The 7435-nt window shown below is 32.0% G+C and overlaps 2 non-coding genes across 2 annotated transcripts; one reads left to right on the top strand and one right to left on the bottom strand.

Moving 5' to 3' along the window:
• The first annotated feature begins 3678 nt into the window (after positions 1-3678).
• On the top strand, positions 3679-3750 carry Trnap-agg. The gene has a single exon. It is a non-coding gene; the product is annotated as a tRNA-Pro (tRNA).
• Positions 3751-5292: 1542 nt separating this feature from the next.
• Trnap-agg lies at positions 5293-5364 on the bottom strand. The gene has a single exon. It is a non-coding gene; the product is annotated as a tRNA-Pro (tRNA).
• Between the last annotated feature and the right edge of the window lie 2071 nt (positions 5365-7435).

Below are 7435 nucleotides of genomic sequence, written 5' to 3'. Positions count from 1 at the left end.
TTACTCTGATCCCAATGTAAGTAGCTAAAGCACTTGTGTTATGGAAAATCAGAAGTAACGACGGTACCACATACACCCAGACCCAAGACAAAGTAGACAACTAATGAACCTTTTTCTACATCGACTCGGCCGGGAATCGAATCGAAAGCCGGTGTACACACTACTCGACCACGGAGGTCGTCAAATATATTTATATACTATTATAAAATGAAGCTTTCATTAAAGTGTTATATAATATTACAAGTTTATTATTTGTGAGTTTATAAATCATGATAATTATGACAGCTGAAAATAAACGGATCATATCCAGATACATAATTTAAAGAATTAAAATTTGTATAATTATTGCCGCTAACACAATACATTGGCTTCCGAAAAAATATTTATTTAGCTACAGCCTACGTACCGCATATTTTTCATGCTTTTGTTAAAAATCGCGTTGTATTTCTAAAACTACGGATTCGAATTACAAACTGTAAATTCACTATTCATCTAAGTTAAATGTTTAAAATGAATATGCATTTTTTTAGAATTTATACTTCGTGACACTTAAAGTAGAGTCATCGTTAGATTTTCACTTTATTTTTAATCAAAAATATGATTACTGAGTTATCCAAGAAAATGTGTATGTTGTCGTTTTTAAATTTCATTTAAAGAGCAAAACTCTCATATAGAGTTTATATCAGTCTGGAGGATAACGTGATTATTATCATCAAGTAAACATCAACAATAAATAGTTCAATCGATCAAGATGTTATTTTTTTTTATTTTAATTAAGTCTATTGTGTTGTCAAATTTAAGTCGATTAAGAAAGTTTATTTGAGTTTGTTATGATCAATTTATTGTTAGTTAAGTTCCACTGAAGTTCTCAATGTCATACTCGCAATTCGATTCGTCGAAGCGTATTCAGAAGTCATTGGGAATGTAACATGGGTTGTTCCTAATCTTTTATGAAGTTTAAATTTTCAATAAAATATATTTTACTGACTGGTTATAAGACTAGTAAACCGTCCAAGTTTTGCATGCGTAGTGTTAATAAAGGTCTAGAGACAATGTTTATATTGAGGAACAAACAAATGCAGAATCAGTTTTGTTTTATTTTCATGCAACAGCTCACTTAAGTTTCATCATAATGGGATTAATGATTTACGAACGTATAGAGAACATACAAAAATAATAATTATTTATTAAGATGATGAAAACAAACTCTTCTAAAATATCTCTCTCTAATTACCTTGTTAAACTTATATTATAATTTGGAGTTAATTTTAAATTATAATGACGTGTTGACATTTCATATAGATTTGGAATAGTTCCACGAATGAATTTACGCACAAACGGAAATTTAAATCTTGAAGAAACTGTGACGGTTTTATGACGTATGTGACCATTTATAATAAGCAACAATAAATAATAATCTTACTCATTATTTTAAGGGAAATTGGTAACGAATTGGTTTTGTTAACCATCAATATTGTAGTCGGAACCAATCCACTAGCAAAAGCATACCCAAGGGTTTTAACGTCAATCAATTGGCTCGTCATTCTGTGAATCTTTTTCTTTCAGTTTGTTTAGGTGTCTTTATTTAATTCTCAGCTGCAAATGAAGCATTTTTTTTAAATTGTTTCTATTTTAACAATATTACGTATAAGCACATATATTTTATATTTATTTTTAATTTTATAATTGTTTAGTTGCATTTAAAATATTATTATTTTGGAAATGATTGTTAAGCATTTTGAAAAATAAATGTTACGTCTCTGGTATCTATAGTAACACTGGCTCACGCACCCTTTTAACCGGAAAAGAACAACAATAACTATTGATGCATGGCAGTAGAATATATGATGAGTTGGTGCCACCTACCCAGATTGTTTGCACAAAGACTTACCACATGTAAAGTTTAAAATAGCTGCTGTACAAAACAATGCGTGAGTTGTGGCGATAATGCCAAGATTACCCGTGTAAGTGATATTTTCTATTCATATTTCGAATCAACCTCAACAAATCCTCCGTCAACAACAAATGTTTTATACATTAAATATGCTGTTTATCTTAAAATTATCTTAATTTTTTTATTAATGTAATAAAATAATAATAACATGATCTGAGCAAAAACTAGCAAAACGTCAGTCGTCGATATAATTAATTTAACGACTTGGCGAGTTTGACAGCGTAATGACAGTAATGCAAATAATTTTAGATATTATTACTATTTTATACTTTTTCAACACTTTTTTCCATTTTTTGGCAAACGAGAAGGAGGCTGGAAAGTGACGCCACCGCCCAAGGAGATCTGCAACATTTAGGGTCTTACAGCTGATTTCCAAGTCGAATCAGTTCGGAAAAACCGCTGGCGAACGCTGGTTACACAGAGTAGTTGTGCGAGGCAGAAAATTACTTAAAAATCGCGCTGTTGAACCATTTCTACCAATTACATAAATGCAATAAAATTATAAACTACAGGCAGAAACATATTTTGTCTGGATATAAAACATGTTATGTAACGCTGTAAGTGTTTCCTCGTTGAGTCGTAATTCCAATTAATTTTATTATTAGATTTATTGCATAGTTCGTATGTTTTATTATTATTAATTTTAGAAATTACGTGTATAATATATGTACGTGTGTGTAATACTATAGTATTTGATTTGTTGGAATTTAAATGTAAGTAGTAGTCATTACATAAATCATGAAAAACGTGAATCCATTCCTTGTATTATTTTATGATTTATTCAGTTGAAGTTTGTATTTTGTTTGAGCCGAGATGGCCCAGTGGTTAGAACGCGTGCATCTTAACCGATGATTTCGGGTTCAATCCCAGGCAGGCACCACTGAAATTTCATGTGCTTAATTTGTGTTTATAATTCATCTCGTGCTCGGCGGTGAAGGAAAACATCGTGAGGAAACCTGCATGTGTCTAATTTCAACGAAATTCAGCCACATCCGTATTCCGCCAAGCCGCATTGGAGCAGCGTGGTGGAATATGCTCCAAACCTTCTCCTCAAAGGGAGAGGAGGCCTTTATCACAGCAGTGGGACATTTACGGGCTGCTAATGTAATGTTGTATTTTTAATTGTTACGTAGTTGTATAGAAGATTTCTTTAATACTGAAACAAAGAGGAGGATCCCCGCACACGGACTTAAAATCGGATAATTAACTTCTTAAGTCTGTGTTTTTGCAACACAGTTGAAACACTTGGGCCTTGGAGTAATAGTGCAAAAACCTTCGACTTCTTCCACTGAAGATAGGTGGGCTACTTCATTTTTTGCACATAAGATCGGAATTGCGATTCAACGGGGAAAAGCTGCTGGCATTCTTGCCCCCATTAATTTGTGCAGCATGTTGTTTATTTTTATTTTTTGTATAATGACCCTTATTAATTACTAATTCTTATGTAAATAAAAAATTATTCATTAATTATCCTAAATATTTTTTTTAAATATGTTACAAATGTTTTTTCGTACGTATTATTTAAAGTATAAAGTAAATTTAAAGTAAAGTATTCGAGGTCCTTATTCTAGTTTTTAGTGTAAATATCGAGAACATTATTTTAAAGTAAATATAAATTTATTATCTATTCTTGATATTCTGAAAGCAGTATGATGAAGTTCATGGAAATAAAATATAAATTTTATAAGAATGTTATGAGGCTTCATTTTGTTGTCATATCAGTTGGCTCGTTGGTCTAGGGGTATGATTTTCGCTTAGGGTGCGAGAGGTCCCGGGTTCAAATCCCGGACGAGCCCACGATACTCTTTTTGTCTCAAATAGATTCATAAAGGTGAAATAAGGATCGACAATTTTTTTTATTAAGGCAGGACAAATAAAGGAAAATTTTAGTTTTTTTGTGACAAACACCTTCACAGGCACGAACAGAATGACCAGATCAAACCGGATCAAATCGGTTCAGAAACACACAGACGACAAATAAAGAAATACAAACATAGATAATTTTATCCATATAGATTGAAAGATTCTTAATCAGCGCAATCATAAGCCATCGTATAGAATTATTTTTTGATCTCTTTAATCCCTCCTAAATTCAATAACATGTACATACTAATATAATATTATATAATATCGTAATCATACACGAATATTACCATACACATGCAATATATGTCTGTATAGTCGTATACACATAAACACAGCTTCCGCACACATGCAAACCTTTACACACATAAGCTCAAAATCTATTACCCGCTCCTATAAGCACGAACATCCACACAGATGCATAAACATTCGGTGTTAATTACGTTACATGGTGAAACATCAACAAGATAGCGATACATGTATTAGTTCAAGTGAACATGACACTAACGTACTGTGACAATGACGATGTTCGACGCTTAATTGTCCGATTAAACCCCTCGTCACGTTAACTGTGCATTGATCATGCTTCATTAGTATTAGCAACGCATTAATCATATTATGACACTTGTGTCCGGAATGAAAAATAATTCGTTAATTTTAGTATGTTTCCGTACAAGTGAACGAGTGAGTGAAATTTTGAATCGTTCGTTATTTGCTGTTCGGCTGTTACAGAATACTTTTTTCGAATCTAAGAAAATATAAAACCAAATACTTTTATTAAAGTGAACCATCACAGACTTACTTGCGTTATAATAATAAATTTTAGACTAACGTCTCGTAGTAGGATAAAAAGGTATTCCTCAAATACAAAAAAAGTATTGAATTTCATACAAATTATTATCAACAAAAACTACTTATCTCAAGTGAGCAGTAAACATAAAAGAGTTGCCAGTAAAAACATCGAAAGAAATTCCTTACATTCTCCTAAATCGCGGAATTTTCAATCAAATCACATCAAAAATCAATATACAAACAACTCGGCCGAATGGCAAAAATCGTGGGTGCGTTTGCCCGACTTATGCTTTCCTCTTAAGAATGTCCCTCCTTATATTGGATTCTACTTAAGATATATACTATGTTATATGGTCAGAGACATATCTTACTTTATCATCAAATTAAATTATCAGTATGACATTATTTAATATGGACAAGAAATAGAATAATAAATGATTTCCGGAAAAACTATCTACACAAGTTTTAAAACTCTAAATTTATTATAAATAAAAATGAAAGCTTCCATTTTGTACCCCATGAATTTCAAAACTATTCATCCGATTGTAATAAAACTTTTGTAGGCGTTTAGCGTAACGCTAGCAAGGCGCTGGCCTAGACAACCATCCCACTAACCAACCAAAAAGCCGGGAAGGGTAGTTAGTTTACAACTAGTTATTAATATTGAAGACAAAAAGTTATTTGGGCTCGTCCGGGATTTGAACCCGGGACCTCTCGCACCCTAAGCGAAAATCATACCCCTAGACCAACGAGCCAATTGATGTTATATTCTAAATTATGCCACGTAATTTTTTTATAACATTTAAATCTTATTATAATTATTAAACAGTATTATATACTAAAATATTTAAACAATAAAAAGATTAAGCTAAGGACCTAAGTACTTTGATTGTCTTTAAATATTTTCTTTTATATATTTTTAATATACAAAAAAAATCTAAATCAAAATATACTTTATTGAAGTAGACAACAGGCACAATCGTCATTTTACAAAACTATATTATGTGAAGCTACTACGGATCCGGAATGTAGATTCTACCGAAAAGAACCGGCAAGAAACTCTGTAGTACTTTCCAACATTTAATTTTTTTTATCAACAACAACCATCTATATGATCAAATTTATGAAAAGGAAAAGTTAAAATAAATAACGAATGATCAGATCGTTAGCCTGCCTGTTGGGAAAAGAAAAATCGTTAAGGATAACAATATACCTACTTAGATTTGTCTTTTAAAGGATTTTTTCCCCTATATTGGAAAAAAAAAATATCCTGTATGTAAATATAAATAATTCGCTACATAATTGTCACCTATACTAATATTATAATCGTACTAATAAATGCAAAAATATCTCTGTTTGTCTGTCTGTTGCACTTTCACGATCCAACTACTGAACCGAATTAGATGAAATTTGATATGAAGATACATGAAATCCAAGGAAGGACATAATTCGACTACTTTTATGCCTAACATCTGATGTTAGTCACATCTAAAATGCGAGCGAAGCCGCGGGTGACAGCTAGGTATTTATAAATTCACACGTAAGTCTGTCTGTTTGCTTTTTACCTCACCAAGTCTAAACAACTGAAAAATCGTACTGAATTTTGCTGCACAGTGAGTCTGGTTTTGAATATATCGTTATAGATTATAGGATTTATGCGGATAGAGTACCGGGATCGGTCACGGAACTGTCAGAGAAATGTCAGTGATCATGCAGCATTGACTCATTAATATAATAAAAATAATTATATATATTTTTTTTAATGTGGCAAGACAATCAGAAAGTTATTCTTAACTAATTTAAAAGCATGTTTGTTCGATGTTGGATTTGTTCAGAGCATTCTATTAGATCGTTTACCAGAATCTGCTGGGTGCTCCTGGAATTCTGTTTCAATGGCTATCAATACTAAATAATGCTTAACAAAAGGAAGATGGGACAATGGGACTGACGTACCTGTGAAGGACAAAAGTCCCAAAAAAATAATAATATTATTATAACATTGAATCATAGACTATACCCAAATATATAATACCTACTTCCTACTTTTCCTACTTCCAATTACGAGAGTAAAGAGAAATAAACATATTTTTTATTTAATTCGCATAATATCATTGGTTGAGATCTTAAATATTTTCATGTATTTTTTAAGATATATATAGGCGTACGGGAAAATTTGTCACCTAATATTAAGTGATCGTTGCCCATTGAGATTAGCGCTGTAAAAAGAAAAAAATATTCCTCACATCGCCAATGCGCCACTAACCTCGCGAACTAATATGTTATGTCCCTCGTTCTTGTAGTTACACTAGGTATTGCAGCTTGGCGGTAGAATACATAATGAGTGGGTAGTGCAAGCAAGGTAGAAAGAGTTGTAAGACAACTTTTAGATTTTTTATATGTATATAACAATAGTAGGAATTTCTAGAACTATTTTAATATGAGTGTGTATGGCGAGTCTTGTGCCAAAAGTCACTCTGGAAGACTCAGCAATACTTGTTGCTTGCCGGTATGAGGGGGTTGTAATTAAATATTGTGTTATAAATTTTGATCAATAAATTTTTGTGCAATATTTTGTACCTATAGACAAAACGCTTTCAAATCTAAGATTTGTTCATCTACTTCTTCGCTTGGAATAATCTAAAGTGTGTTTGTAATTACTTGACAGGTTTTGATAAACGAGGTATCTCTGTCGAATAAAAAGGTTTTTTTATCCAAATAAATTGCTGTAGAGCGTGAAAATCTTTTAGCTTGATACGTTGTAAGAGAGTGCCGGTATAGCAATCTAGTAATTAAATATAAACACGACGCCTCGACTGTATCTGCCAC

This window comes from Vanessa atalanta, chromosome 23 (assembly GCF_905147765.1).
Source record: "Vanessa atalanta chromosome 23, ilVanAtal1.2, whole genome shotgun sequence".
Classification (NCBI taxonomy): domain Eukaryota; kingdom Metazoa; phylum Arthropoda; class Insecta; order Lepidoptera; family Nymphalidae; genus Vanessa; species Vanessa atalanta.
The sequence above is the reverse complement of the archived record's forward strand: the minus strand, read 5'-3'. Positions and strand labels throughout refer to the sequence as shown.